Here is a 15,452-nt window from a genome sequence, read left to right as displayed (position 1 = left end):
GCTATAGCCCCATACTCCAACGTTGATCGGAATATAAGTTGGCAATTGAAGACAATGAGAAGTAGGGAGGAAGATGAGATACAAGACAACATATGCGTTGTTAGCCATGATGATTTGTATGCAAAAGCTATATTGCGGCCACGAATATCACATACATCGCATCAAACATTGGCTGCAACTAAAGAATCACTACAAGAAAAATACAAATCAACAACACTCATAAGACAACGGTTTTTATTAAAGTCGTTGTGTTTTTAACTTTTAACAACGGTTTTAGAAAAAACCGTTGTCGTGGCCTAAAAAACCCGCTGATAGACAACGATTTTTTAAAAACCGTTGTCGTAGACACATTATAGACAACGGTTTTTAACCGTTTTCATAGACAGAACCGCTGTCATAGACAGATCAAAGACAACGGTTTTTAAAAAATCGTTGTCTATGAGCGTTTTTGGGCTACAACGGTTTTTGAAAACCGTTGTCTAAGAGCTTTTTTTTTGCTACAACATCGGTTTTAACAACCGTTGTCTATGAGCGTTTTTTTAGGCTACAACAACGATTTTTAAAAACCGTTGTCTTTCGAATGGTTTTTTTGGGCTACAACAACGTTTTTTCAAAAACCGTTGTCTATATAAGATTCTGTCAAGGGTCAAAGACAACGGTTTGTGTAAACCGTTGTCTTTCGGATGGGTTTTTAACTACGACAACAATTCTTTAAAACATTGTCGTTTTTTAGTGTTTTATTTGGTTAACCACAACGTTTTTTTGAAAAAACGTTGTCGTAGTTTATAATTTTTTTAAAAAAATCGGTTAAAATTAGCTACGGTTTTTCATAAACTGTCGGTAGAGTTAGCAACGGTTTATGTATAAACCGTCGCTAATTGCAAATTGCCTATAAATACCGCATCCTTATTCATTTCTTCTCACAACAAATTCTTCTCTCTTCAACTATTTTCAGTTCTAAGTGTAAATTCTAAGTGTAAGATTTTAAATATTATTTTAATTTAAAAAAAAAACTATTTTAAATTCTAAGTGTAAGATTATAAATATTATCAATTTAGTAAGATTGTAAGGTTTGTTTTGTAGGTTTATTAAATTATAACCGTAATTTTTTTTATTTTACAAAAAAATTTAACGACGGAAATCATATGAGAAACCATCGCTAATTAGCGACGGAATTTATATAAAAACCATCGCTAATTAGCAATGGAAAATTATTAACCGTCGCTGATTTGCGACGAACATCATATGATAAACAGTCGCTAATAGCAACGGTTGTATAAAAGCCGTCGCTATTAGCGACGGTTTATTTTAAAAATCGTCGCAAAATTTAGTTTAACATCTACAACAACGGTTTTTAACCGTTGTCTTTGAGCGCACCATTTAACCACAGGGCCTTTAACAACGGTTTTACAAGACCTACGACAACAATTTTTCACCGTCGTCTTTGACGTCTACGACAACGGTTTTTCACCGTTGTCTTTGAACGCACCCTATAACCACATGGGCTTTAACAACAGTTTTATTTAACCTACGGTTTTAACCGTTGTCTTTTGCTTTTATTTTTAGTGAATGTTTGCTCTCTTTGTAACGCCTCGGCGCTGATGATCTTAGCATGTGAATGCGAGAAAAGAATGTGTGTGTATCCACACCGTCGGATAATCACTTGAATGATTTTGTTGGGATATAATTTAATTACACCCAAAGTTGGACAAGACCAAAACTTAATCAAGCCCAAAAGAAGGTTAAAAGAAGAAAATCAGATAAAAAATAACAATAATTCAAAATTGGTTTGAATATATCAAATGACATGTAGGTAGGAGGAGATCATGGGAAATAAATATGGATAGATCTTGAATCGTGGAGAGAGTGGGAAAAACCGTTCAGTATAGATAAGAAAAGGAGGTACCGCAGAGGGGAAGGAAACACATCTCTCGCACAAATTCTAGCAAACTCACCGAACAATTCTCATAGCTTTAATAAATTGTTTTCATAGTTTTCATTCCAAATTTCAGTAGTTCAAGTCATCTTCTTTCATATTTCAGCAATATTATTTTGTTATATGTTAATATTTTGTAAATTTCTACATTTTATTGAAAATATAGATCATGTAGGAATTTATCTCTCAATTTTCAATAATTTTTCTTTAGTTTTCTTTGTTTAGGAGATCATAACGGACGGTCAAATTTAGTATCTACAAGCATCGCGTTTTTAGAAGTTAGATTTTTTGTGGGGCCCCGGGTTCGACATCTAATACTAATAATTAAAATTGTAACAGACCAAATAATTGAGTAAAATACATAATTTGTGGTTCACAAATCCACATAAACATCGTCAAAATAATTTAAAGGTCACAAATGTTTGAAATATAAATTTTACATGCCAAAATAAAGTAGTGAACCAAAGTAATCCAAACATCATCATATAGCTCCTAAGACCCGAGAATCCCACTCTAACTCGTAACTCCTCGCCTGGAGCTGGACTCTGGCATCCCAAGCCTCGCCTCACCTACCGTCAAGCACATGAAAACAAGAGGTAGCCGACGTGCCGGTGAGTATAAACCCAGTATGATACAATCAATAACATATGAGAATTAAAATTTCACATAGTTCATATAAACTCATAAAGATGCAATATAATGCAATGTATGATCAGAAGCTGTGGGCTATCAATAAATCTCAAGATCAAGTGAATCATCTGGTCATAGGGTACCCAAGGGAAGAGAATCCCCCAGCAACATCAACCGACTCATCCGCTCGAGGTAGAGTGCTGTGTTCTACAATCCCAGGACTATGGTGCGCCTATAAAGAGTGTTCAGGCCATAGCAGCGACCTCCGCATACACTTTTCCAACTCAACTATAGCCCCATACGTCCAACAAATCAATAAATCAAGGCGACCTCCGCCATATCAAATCTGAATCGAAAAGCGGCTCAATATGCAATGCAATGATGCATTTCAATCTCATCAAGTCACTATCATAATAAGCTCATCTCAAAAGATAAATTATCAACAAATCACAAGTAATTATTCATTCCATCGAATTTTCAATTTAGAATAAAAATGATAATTTTACCTCGTATGTTACCGACCGTAACATATCTTTCGAATATTACAAACAAGAGATCAAAATATGTGGTTGAGAAGTCTTGAGCCCTCGCTATCTACTCGATTCTCTATCAACCAACTTAAATTAAATAATCTTGAGCCAACCCAATTCAATGCTTCAACCGAATCTTCAATACATAAATCAAGAACTCGGATTACTTATCAACACAAAGCAATATTCGTACAAAATTCATAATTAATTCGTTACAGCTTCAAATCAAGATTTGTAAATTGGATATACAAGAAAACTCAATGCCCAACAATTCTTCTTCACAAAATTTTGTCAAATAAAGTCATTTACTCAGTCGTTCATAATCTGAAACATAGAACATAAGTTTCGAAATTCTGCATCAGTACAAATCTGGCATAGTTTAGTATTTCAAGCATAACTCCCTCAATACTCAATGGAATCAAGCCCATTCTATATCATTTCGAAGACAAGACAATGTTCTATAACTTTCAATTGAACATGAAATCCAGATTCCCAACCAATAAATCCCAGAATTCGAATAAACAGAAGGCATGTACACAAACTCGGGATTCTAGACCAGGTTTAGTAAATATAGCATATCTCTTTCATTTCTTCATGGAATTGAGTGATTCTTGAACCAAATCGAAGCTAACTTGATTGTATACAAGTTTGATGAAGACCATAACTCCAAAATCCAAACACAACTGTCCCATATAATCGAAATACAGAAGGTATAAAACTGATCTTGCACAGAAAGAAGAAACCATGCTCATATCCATTTTAAATTCAAATCAACTCAAATACAACATCTTAATATCTCAAATATCAACTCAAATATCAATTCTAAACTTCAACCCATTTCCAAACTTGAATAAAAATCGGAAAAACTTACATCCTTGTGAAGCCCGTGATGAGAGGATCACAAATCTAACTTCATTTCATAATTTTCTTGAACAAATCTCCCATAGATTGAAGAAAGAAATGTAGAAATTGAGAGGAGATGGAGGAGGATTTGCATGGAGGAGAAGGAAATGATTGAGAATGAGTGGTGGAAGTCAAAGTGAGCTTAAAAAATCAATTTTCGCATCTGTTAGCGCCGCAACGCCACTTTCTAGTGCCTCAGCGCCAAATGTTCGCAAAACTAGCGCCTAGGCGCTACTATTCAGCGCCGCAGTTCTTGAACAGTACCCATGAACAGTACCCGTGAACAGTAACTTTTTTTAAAAAAAATTTTCAGGCATTACATTTTTATCATTGTTTACACAAGTTGGTGCATCTTTGCACCTGACACGCCCGCAACTCAAAATATTGTGTAAAAATTTTTGGCACGTTCAGTAGACCCCAAATATTCCTCCAAAAAGAAGAGTTCCATAAGAAAAGAACAAGGGAGTTGAAGCCATCCAGAACATGAAGAAGGTATTGAAGAAAATTTACAAAAATCTCTGTGCAATGTATGATTGACCAACTGAAAGGCCAATTCCATGGTCAGCTTATGTAAGGTCTAGAAATTTAAACGACGTAACCTGACTTCATGCAATTCTAGGGTTTTATGAAAATGTAGGATTTATTATTCTAACGTATTAAGTGCATGATCACGACATGATTTTTATAATTATATGACATGGTTTACTTGACGGCATAAAATAGGGCTTTTAGCAGCATTCGATGCTCGAACGAGGAACGGAGACGGGGGACAGTTGAGAAAAAATGTTTTATTAAATAATTATTTTTTATTATTTAATATATGATGTATTTATTATGAATTTTCGAAAATGGGCACTTTTAAGATATTTTTACACATTTAACCGTATTTTAAACCGATAGGCGATGCTTTAGCAAAATGGAGGAATTTTTTAGGGTTCGAGTAATATTATTGAAAACGTACCAAAACGAAATATTTTACGTACGTGTTATTTGGCCTAATGAGCTTGTATTAGTATATTTTTGGGTAAAACACACTATGCTTCACTATTTGAAAAAAACCTAGGCCCAAATATGCACTTCTTTTATTTTTTAAAAACGCTCCAATCCTAACCATCACCTCATTCACTTGGCCGCCCAACCCTTCCCTTCCCTTCCAGCAGCAGAATTTTTGATCGGTTTTGCAAGGTAAAACACAGCCAAGATCTTCCACGTCCCTCCGGTGTCCGTCTGTCGCGTCGTTGAGTTGTTTCTCGAGCGTATCTACGCAAAGGCACATCTGACACCTTCGTTTTCTCATCTTTCACACCATAATATGTACTTTCAAATTATTTTGCATGATAATTGTTAGATCTAATGATTTGAATCGTCTTTACATGGTTTATACATGAAATATTGAGTTTGCTTGCATTACGACTCACGTTTTTTGTGTTACAAGGGGGATGTCAACGTAGGGACCATGAGGGCACAAACGAAGGGAGGTCAAGGAGTCCTAGAAGAGTTCAAACCAATCTGGTACAGCAACATACAAGTGCCGAACGTTTTCTTGGTCTTCTTTAGGTTACTTGGATGTTAGGGTTCGGTTTAAGTCTTGGAGGGTACAGGCGGGTTTTTGGCCATGGAGGCTGTGTCCAGAAGGTATCTAAGGCCTGTGTAATGGTTCTAGGAGGGTCTGGTATTATCTGGGATAGAGCTAGCATGTAGCCGATCGGGTTTGGCTCATGAGATAGTTTAGGCGCACGGTTTTGGGGAGTTCAGGTGATTCACATGCGTTTGCGTGCATGGGGCCGAGGCCAAGGTTAGGGCAGGTCAGGAGGGGTCATTCATGGTCTAATAGAGGTTGGTTCAAGTCTGGTTGATGAAACTTAAATTAATAATTTATTATATGTTAAAATTTGTATTTTAAAATTTAAATTTCATTAAAATTATAAATTTTTTGTTATTTTAGTATTGTTTGTTTATATTTAAATGTCTTATTAAATATGTTTTATTTTCAGATTTTCTACATGTTGTTAAAATAATGATAAAGCAAGCTACAAAATTCAAATTGAGTTGATTCAAACATGTTTGGAATCCTTGAGGAAGTGCCTACAACTTTACAGAAGACATGAATGCCTAAAAAATTCATTAAGATGATCAGATTGTGCAAATATCCAAATGATGACATATTTACTTTTACTATGACCAACTTATAGTCCAAAAATCATAACTATTTCAATATTTAACCAAATGAGGTGAACCAAAATGTCAAATTCATCTACAGACAATTTCATACATGTTTGATGTTTTGAGCAAAGTCAAATTCGGAGATTAAAGTCGTGGATCATAGTATTGAAGGAAGGGTTATGGAATTGAAGTTGGAGGAGACAAAAACTACTATTACAACTACATGGCATTAATAAATTCTTTTATATTTTCTATCGTTTGGCCTATAAATAGAGGCCTTGTGTTAGACCATTTTAAAATAAAGTGTGTGTGTGCATTAGTGTGGAAATAAAAGTTTTAAGTTCCAATATATTTTCTTTCACTTTCCCAACTATGAATGATGATTTTAGTGTCGATCAAAAGTAAGTTCATGGCAAACTAAATCTAATATGTCAAGGTGAAGAAGATGAATTCTTAGTGAAGTAAGATTGTTTATAATTGTATATTCTTTCTATATTACTGTTCATTTAGCTAACTTCTTTTTATTGTAGGTATAAAAATGAATTATTTTTTGTTATTAATTTACATCAAATGCTTGGTACCATTGAAGTGGTTATCTTGATTTGTTGTTTAATTTTGATACATAAATATTTCATCAATTATTATTATTATTATTATATATAATTAAAAAATATATTTCATTTAGACGATAGTGTGGCTCTGCCGGTTGTTCTTTGCGGGTTATCAAAGACGAGTTTTTGAAGGTTCATTCGAGTGTTGATTGTTGAATGTTTTCTTAGTTGCTCGCAAGCGCACGACGTCAAGTTAAAGTAAAATGTATTTTTGAATAAAAGTGTCGATCCCACGAGGAGTGTGAACTAAAATTATATCAATGCTTGTAATTAAAATAGTCTCAACTTTATTTAGAAAAAATTAAAAGAGATTTGGTTTACTTAAACGAATTAATTGAAAACAAATAAATAATCAAATCACCGAGTTCAGAAATAACAATGAGAGAAAATATCTAGAGAAATGATTTCACCAAATTTCCACGATAATTATTCCCAGTTTAATCTATAATCATGACTTCCAATTATTTAATGAATAAAACACTTAATTATTTTATTCCCCCTTTCCCAAATGACGAATAAAATATATCAATAAAATTTCGATTCAATTATTCCCAATAAAATCTAAGTTTAATTGATAAATGCAAACAATGTTCTTACCTAAGCCTCCCTAAAGTTATACGCCTTCCGAACGATATAAACATTCAACGATGTGTTTTTAGTGATCTATAATCCTAGTCCCTCTCCCGAGTCATAGAATTAATCAGACAACACACAATTTATGGCCAGTAAATTGCAGTGAAATAAACACAGAGAAACACAATTAAATATAAAATGGAATTCAATAATATGAAATAACCACGTCAAATTATCGTATCCACAAAGCTACATCATCCTCTAGAATAGAAAATTAGTTCATGACGAAATCTAAATAAAAACAACGCATGTTCAAAGTTTTAGACATCGAAATACGAGAAAATATAAAAATGGAAGAACAGAATAACAAATCTGAAGTGTCGTCTCTGTCCCCAGATTCGTCGTTCTTTGTATTTGCAATCGATCTTCGCGCTCTGGATCGTCGTCTCCTGTTTGCTCCTGCTCTCCTCTCTGTATTTCTCCAAAAAACGGCCTCCTCAGTTCTGAACCCTCGATTTCTTTTTATCCCCTTTTCTGGGCCGTAAGTCGAAGCCCATTTAATCTTGTCTTGCCGACATTAGCACTGCGGCGCTGAGTACGTGGCGCCTAGGCGCCCGTCGTTCATGGGTGTGAGCACCGCGGCGCTTATGCTAGTCCCGACCAAAATAAAAGTAAAAAAAATATAGGAATGTAGACTCAAGCAAGGAATTAACGCTGACAACTATAGTCATGGATATGCAAAAATGACAGTGGCCTCATATTTATTTATTTTCATGTGATTCATATTTACTCGAGAGTCACGTGCGTGTGTGATATGTCAATGTTTATTTACCTTATCGAATGCGCAAATAGATTCACAATGCCAAATCGCCTTATAAACTTAAGAAGTCTTCCGTTCGGTGCAACTCACACTTCATTAACATACACATTTACTTACACAGATCACAAAGGACTTTATTGGTGATTATTTGGTTTAAAAGATATTCAATACAAGTATACCAAAGATGAAATCACACAATGAGATGCTTGCATGCAAATGATTTAAGTCTATACTCGTTAACCATGTTTATCAGGTATCCATAAGCTTGACTTGAACAACTTTTCTCCACTAGTATATTGGATAAATGTGACAAGGTTAATAGGTCTTGTAGGCTTGTAACGTTAGGCTATGGCTCATGGCTACAATAAAGGTATGGAGATCAAAATTTGAGAGAAATATTTGAACTTCATCAATTTCACTCATTTTCATTCTCTTTTCATTCACCATCCACTTATTGTATTTTTCTCATTCATATCCTTCCTCTCCCATATATTTTCTTTTTCACCACTTTTGATTCACATCTTTTCATTGTTTTTCTTCTTTTTGCCTCTTTTTTTTGAATTCCTTTCTGCACATTCAAATTTTTTCTTTTTCTTTTCAAGGAGAATTTGAATCATTTCAACGCCGCCAATGAACTTATTTCTCTCAAAATTTAGGTAGGACAATAAGTGTATAAGTTTCATTAGGTAGTTGTTGTGAGATGTAGAATAGATACAAGTGGGGGCTAATTGTGTGTCATTGACACACACCACTTGATTTTTAGTAAGCTCAAAGTGGGACACTAGGGATATTTCATTTTCGTTTGGTAGGCTCGAAGGCTCAAAACGGCTCCAAAAATCGCCTAAATCCTTCCTATGTCACATATTATCCGTATTTTGCCTCGAACAGTGTTCAAACAAGTTCTAGACTTCCGTCAATCCAATAGTCACCTCATACAAACCAATCACATGCAATTTTCAATCAAATGATATATGAGTTAGGTGCACAAAGAAAAGTCATGCATCTCATTCTACTCGAGGCTCGATGGGTAACAATTGATAATGAATAAAGAAGATAGGCCCAAAGATGTTGAAAAAAAAAAATTGCCTAGATCATCTCTGCGTTCGCAAAAGTGTCAGTCAATGTCATACGAGAATTACTAAAAATCAGATTTCCCTCGTTTAATTAGCATCACAGGCACGCAAATTGTCTCTGAGCACCGATAATATCAACAAACATGACAGTGCATTAAAATGTGACTCCCAAGTAATCTAGAACACATTCCTGCTTCCGACTCACGATTTTATTTTCATCATCGGCCTCACTATAGCTTATCCATGACTAGTCCTAACAATTCTAACATGCAATGAAAAAGATAGACGAGTTTTTTTTTTATCGTGAAGTGCAGAGAATAATTGATCAAGAAATTCCTAGAATAAGAACGAAAAATGAAACTCAAAAGTCAAACAAAGTAAAGCAGAGTAAATGACAAATAACGACAGTAGACGACTCCCCCAAACTTAAGTACGTGCATTGTCCCCAATGTACAGTAATAAAGCAAGAAAAACAGGGGATTACATACCTCATACAGCGAGCATCAGGACTCGCTGTCCTCGCTTGACAGCTCAGGCTCCTCCTCATCATCATCAGGTCCATGACCAAATGTAGGCGGTGGTGGGAATGACTCACCAGATGGACTAGTAGCAGAGTAATGCTGCGCAAGCACGCGATGATAATCATACACGTACTCCTGGTGCTCGTGCGTCATCCGCAATAATCTCTCCAGCTTACGCTCGACTTCATCCATTCAGGGGCTGTCGGTCTGTGCACGTGAATGCTGTGGGGCGGGCTGTGTCGATGCACCACTGCTTGAAGCTTCTCCTGAACCACGAATAACCATTTGTCTTCTCCTATCCCTCGGGAGGGGTCCAGACAATGATATTTTGCCTTTTGTATGCAGTAGTGTCTCATTAGCATCCCAAATGACCCCCGCTGCATGACAGAGGTCGGTGATAGTCGATGAATGGGGCCTGCTAACAGTGGATGTACCCATAGCCGCCTGCAAAATAGATGTCATAATCACCCGGCCTGTGTCCACTGTCCTGCCGGTGATGATACAAAAGACCAATGCTGCCTTCGTCTTCGTCACGTCAGACACATGCCCAGATGGCATCAACCGCGAGGCCACAAAGTGATACCAGTTGTAGGCCTCCCTTTTCATCGACGTCGCGGGGAATGTGACCGGGGCTCGTTGATTGTTGAGTTTCCAAACTGTACCCGGTTCACAAAGTGTGTTTATGACCATCTCGTAGGGGTACGGTTCTGTCATGAACAGTGTGTACCCGTCTGTCTCATAATCTGGCATCGATTACAGCGAATTGATCGTTGTGCTGTCGATGGCAGCCATCCGCCCTCGAATCCTCACGTGAAAATTCTAATGCTTAACTTTCAGATTCGCATAAAACTCCCTCACAGGGGACATCACAGCATCAGCCGGGGGCTTAACAAATTCGCCCCAATTCATTGCTCGAGCACGAGTCAATGTAGCACAATTTGGGTGGCTCTGATCCATGCCGCACTCTCTCTGCATGTTTTTTTCTAATAGTTTCATATAATTCTCGGTGGCACTTGCATCCCAGAACTGTCGTCTATCAAAGCTGGCATTAGACGACTCACCCTCCCCAGATGGACCCTATTTACTTTTCTTTCTCGGCGGCATTTTTCAATTCGAAATCAACTCGCTCAAAACCTTTCCACAATAACTCAAACAATATTCCAATGATCAAGCAACCACAGTATTAACACAAGCAATCAATTGCCGATCCCGCCAACATGCAATATTCCAGATCCAATAATTCTTAACAACAACTCACAGAGGCAATTTGTCAAACACCTTATGTGTACCAACCCAAGAATACAATTCCTCTAAATCACCAGCAAGAGCGTCAAGAATCAAAATGTCTAAAATTGTTACCTTATAATATGGTATCCACACGATGATTGCAATTTGGTCGGTGTTGGCTCGATGTAGAAGTTACGTCAAAATTCTGCTCCAAAGGCCTTAAGAGTAGGATATGAAGATGGATTTTGCTTGGGAGAGATTAGTGTGGTGTTTCGTGGTGTTTAGAGAAGGAATACAGTGGTGGCGGCGGTGTTTTCTCGGTGGAGGCGCTTGGGAGGCGGTGGCGCTGTGTTCTAATTTCTGAAGAATGAAGAGAGATCCCCCCTTTTTTTCATATAATATGAACAAACGCCGCGGCGCTGAGTAAGTAGCGCCGCGGCACTTAACCTTCGGCTTTCAGCGCCTAGGCGCTACATATCTAGCGCTGCGGCGCTTAGCCTTCGGCTTTCAGCGCTACGGCGCTTCTTGTATAGCGCCTAGGCGCTATTCAAGCACAAGTTTTTTTCCCAAATTGAGTCCTTGCCACGCCTCATTTCAATTTGTACCTACATAAAAATACATAACTCAGTGTCTAATCTTGACATGCCAGATTAAATAAAAAGAAATGTAAAATCAATTATACTACTGAAGATAAAATAAAATCAAATAAAGAAAACGAAAGCAATAAGTGATACTGGTTGGGTTGCCTCCCAACAAGCGCTTGGTTTAACGTCATCAGCCCGACTGTCACTAGACTGCTCAAGGTGGGTCGTATGATTTCTTGAATGCCCTTATTGCCACCAGTTGACCTTCAACTTCCATTGTCATCTTTCCTAATTTCACGTCAATGATGGCTCCAACAGCAGCCAATAATGGTAGTCCTAGAATGACGTGAACGTTCTGACTATTCTCCATGTCAAGCACCACGAACTCTGCTAGAACCTTCAATTTGTCGATCCGAAGTTCAACATCTTCCACAATTCCCAACGGTGTCCTGATCGATTTATCTTCCATCTGTAAGCTTAGTCCTGTGGGCCTTATCCTGCTCAATCCAAGTTTCTTGTAGAGAGAACTTGGCATTATATTTATGCTCGCTCCTGAGTCACAGATAGCTTTTTCCACAAAATGACCCCCTATTTCACATGGCATGATAAATTCACCGGGATCTAGCAACTTCTGAGGACGATTTCTTCGTTTTCCTTCGGTAAATTCACCTTCCACCTGATCTGCAAACTCATTATTAGTATGTAGGTTCTTGAGATCTTCAAGACCTTTTTTCTTTTGAAATTCAGCTTGTAATTGTAAAAATCTCTGGGGGTAGGGAAGTAAAGAAATATCAATGCATTCATTTAAATCATACCTCTCATATTTCTTACCTCGGGCTCTTTTGGTTGGAGTTGGCTTTTCATCCCGAACAGGTGTGGGTTCAACCTCCTTCTCTTCTCTGCCTAACACACCAAACTCTTCATGCTATATAAAAATGGCATTCACTTCTCTCAGATTTGGATCTGCAGTCTTTTGGACTGCGCCTGACGGTTGAGACGTGAGTTGCTTTGTTATCTGCCCCACTTGCGATTCAAAGATTTTCAAGGTCGCACCAATACTTGCCATGTGGGTCTCTAAGTTGTCAAGCCTAGACTCAGTCCTAGCAATCCTCTTACCAGATTCAACAACAAATGTCCCAACTAAATCCTCAAATGATGGCTTCCCTTCCCCATTTGATGTATTGAACCCCGATGGAAGATTCAATACATTCTTATTATTTGCATATGAAAAATTCTCATGATTTCTCAATCCAGGGTGATAAGTAATAGGGGGAGGGTTACCTCGATATCCTCCATAGCCTCCAAAGTTCTTGTTGTTGATGTATTGGACTTCTTCAGGAAAATGTGATTCTTCAACAACAACCGGTGGTCCCTCAGTGTTTGATGTACCCACTTTATTCATAGTCGCTATCTGTGTAGTCAATGCTGATACTTGCACAGTGAGTGATGTGATAGGATCCACAGCATACAATCCAGCAGTCCTCTGTACTCCTGACCTCTCAGACGGCCATTGGTAGCTGTTAATAGTCATCTACTCAAGCAAGTCGTAGGCTTGAGCAGGAGATTTGGCAAAGATCGTGCCACTTGCCGCTGCATCCACTGTTGTCCGTGTCTGACCATTCAACCCGTTATAGAAAAGCTCAATCTGTACCCAGTCTTCAAAACCATGATTCGGGTACCTCCGCAACAACTCCTTGTACCTTTCCCACGCCTCATAGAGTTGCTCAAAATCAGTCTGCCTGAAAGTACTGATCTCAATCTTCAACTGTTCAGACTTTGCAGGGGGAAATATTTAGACAGAAACCTTGTTGCCAACTCTTGCCACGTTGTGATGCTCCCCAGTGAAAGTGATTGGAGCCATCCTCTTGCTTGGTCCATGAGAGAAAATGGAAACAAACGCAATCTAATAATATCGTCAAAAACATTATTAATTTTTACCGTATTTGTGATTTCCAAGAAGGTTCTCAGGTGAACATGAGGATCTGAAGTAGCAGTTCCAGCGAACTGGTTTTGTTGAACCATATTGATCAGGGCAGGCTTCAGTTCGAAATTTTTGGCATTTATGGTCCCCCGAGCAATGCCAGAATAATGTGCATTGATCACTGGTCTGAAGTGATCTCTGATCGATATAGCCTCTGGCGGCATATGTCTGTCATTCTCTCTGTTCTCAGCCATGGCTAGGTTTTCTTCCCTTCTAGCTTTTCTTAGCCTCCGTGCAGTTCTTTCGATTTTTGGATCAAAGATAAGCAAGTCAGGCCTTTGCGATCTTCGCATGCACTGTTATACAGAGAAAATGAATGACTCAATCGATATAAATAAAAATAAAGGCTCTAAATTAAAATCTAGACTAATTGGTAACAATACTGATATAAATTCAAATTTTGACACTCCCCGGCAACGGCGCCAAAAACTTGTTGCGTGTTTTCTTAGTTGCTCGCAAGCTCACGACATCAAGTTATAGTAAAATGTATTTTTGAATAAAAGTGTCGATCCCATGAGGAGTGTGAACTAAAATTATATCAATGCTTGTACTTAAAATAGTCTCAACTTTATTTAGAAAAAATTAAAAGAGATTTAGTTTACTTAAACGAATTAATTGAAAACAAATAAATAATCAAATCACCGAGTTGAGAAATAACAATGAGAGAAAATATCTAGAGAAATGATTTCACCAAGTTTCCACGATAATTATTCCCAGTTTAATTTATAATCATGATTCCAATTATTTAATGACTAAGAACACTTAATTATTTTATTCCCCCTTTCCCAAGTGACGAATAAAATGTATCAATCAAACTTTGATTAAATTATTCCTAATAAAATCTAAGTTTAATTGATAAATGCAAACAATGTTCTTTCCTAAGCCTCGCTAAAGTTATACGCCTTCCGAACGATATAAACATTCAACGATGTGTTTTTAGTGATCTATAATCCTAGTCCCTCTCCCGAGTCATAGAATTAATCAGACAACACACAATTTATGACCAGTAAATTGCAGTGAAATAAACACAGAGAAACACAATTAAATATAAAATGGAATTCAATAATATGAAATAACCACGTCAAATTATCGTATCCACAAAGCTACATCATCCTCTAGAATAGAAAATTAGTTCATGACGAAATCTAAATAAAAACAACGCATGTTCAAAGTTTTAGACATCGAAATACGAGAAAATATAAAAATGGAAGAGCAGAACAAAAAATCCGAAGTGTCGTCTCTGTCCCGAGATTCGTCGTTCTTTGTATTTGCAATCGATCTTCGCGCTCCGGATCGTCGTCTCCTGTTTGCTCCTGCTCTTCTCTCTGTATTTCTCCAAAAAACGGCCTCCTCAGTTCTGAACCCTCGATTTCTTTTATCCCCTTTTCTGGGCCGTAAGTCGAAGCCCATTTAATCTTGTCTCGCCGCCATTAGCGCCGCGGCGCTGAGTACGTGGCGCCTAGGCGCCCGTCGTTCATGGGTGTGAGCGCCGCGGCGCTTGTTCCTTAGCGCCTAAGCGCTTATCTCTCAGGTTTTGAGGCATCGCGGCGCTGCACGGACAGCGCCTAGGCGCTTGTCTCTCGGCATGCTGGCGCTGCAGCGCTTCATTGTGGCGCTGCAGCGCTTGTTGTGGCGCTGCGGGGCTTCTTTTATCGCCGTTTCACGCTCATAAACATCTCTGATTGCTCTAAACCATCCCATAGTTGTGTATCCCATGCACTACACAAAAACAACAAAAACTAAGCATAAATCTGTTCGAAACTAGCATAGATCAAATGGATTAACATATAAATTAAGTGCAATTCTTTCACTTATCATTGATTGTTTATTTGTGATTGTTTATTACTAAACCACGTAGTTTAGGGGTAAAAATCACGCATTACTTGATTCAAAACATCGG

Source organism: Primulina tabacum, chromosome 16 (genome assembly GCF_025594145.1).
Source record: "Primulina tabacum isolate GXHZ01 chromosome 16, ASM2559414v2, whole genome shotgun sequence".
Lineage (NCBI taxonomy): Eukaryota > Viridiplantae > Streptophyta > Magnoliopsida > Lamiales > Gesneriaceae > Primulina > Primulina tabacum.
Note: the sequence above shows the minus strand (reverse complement) of the source record.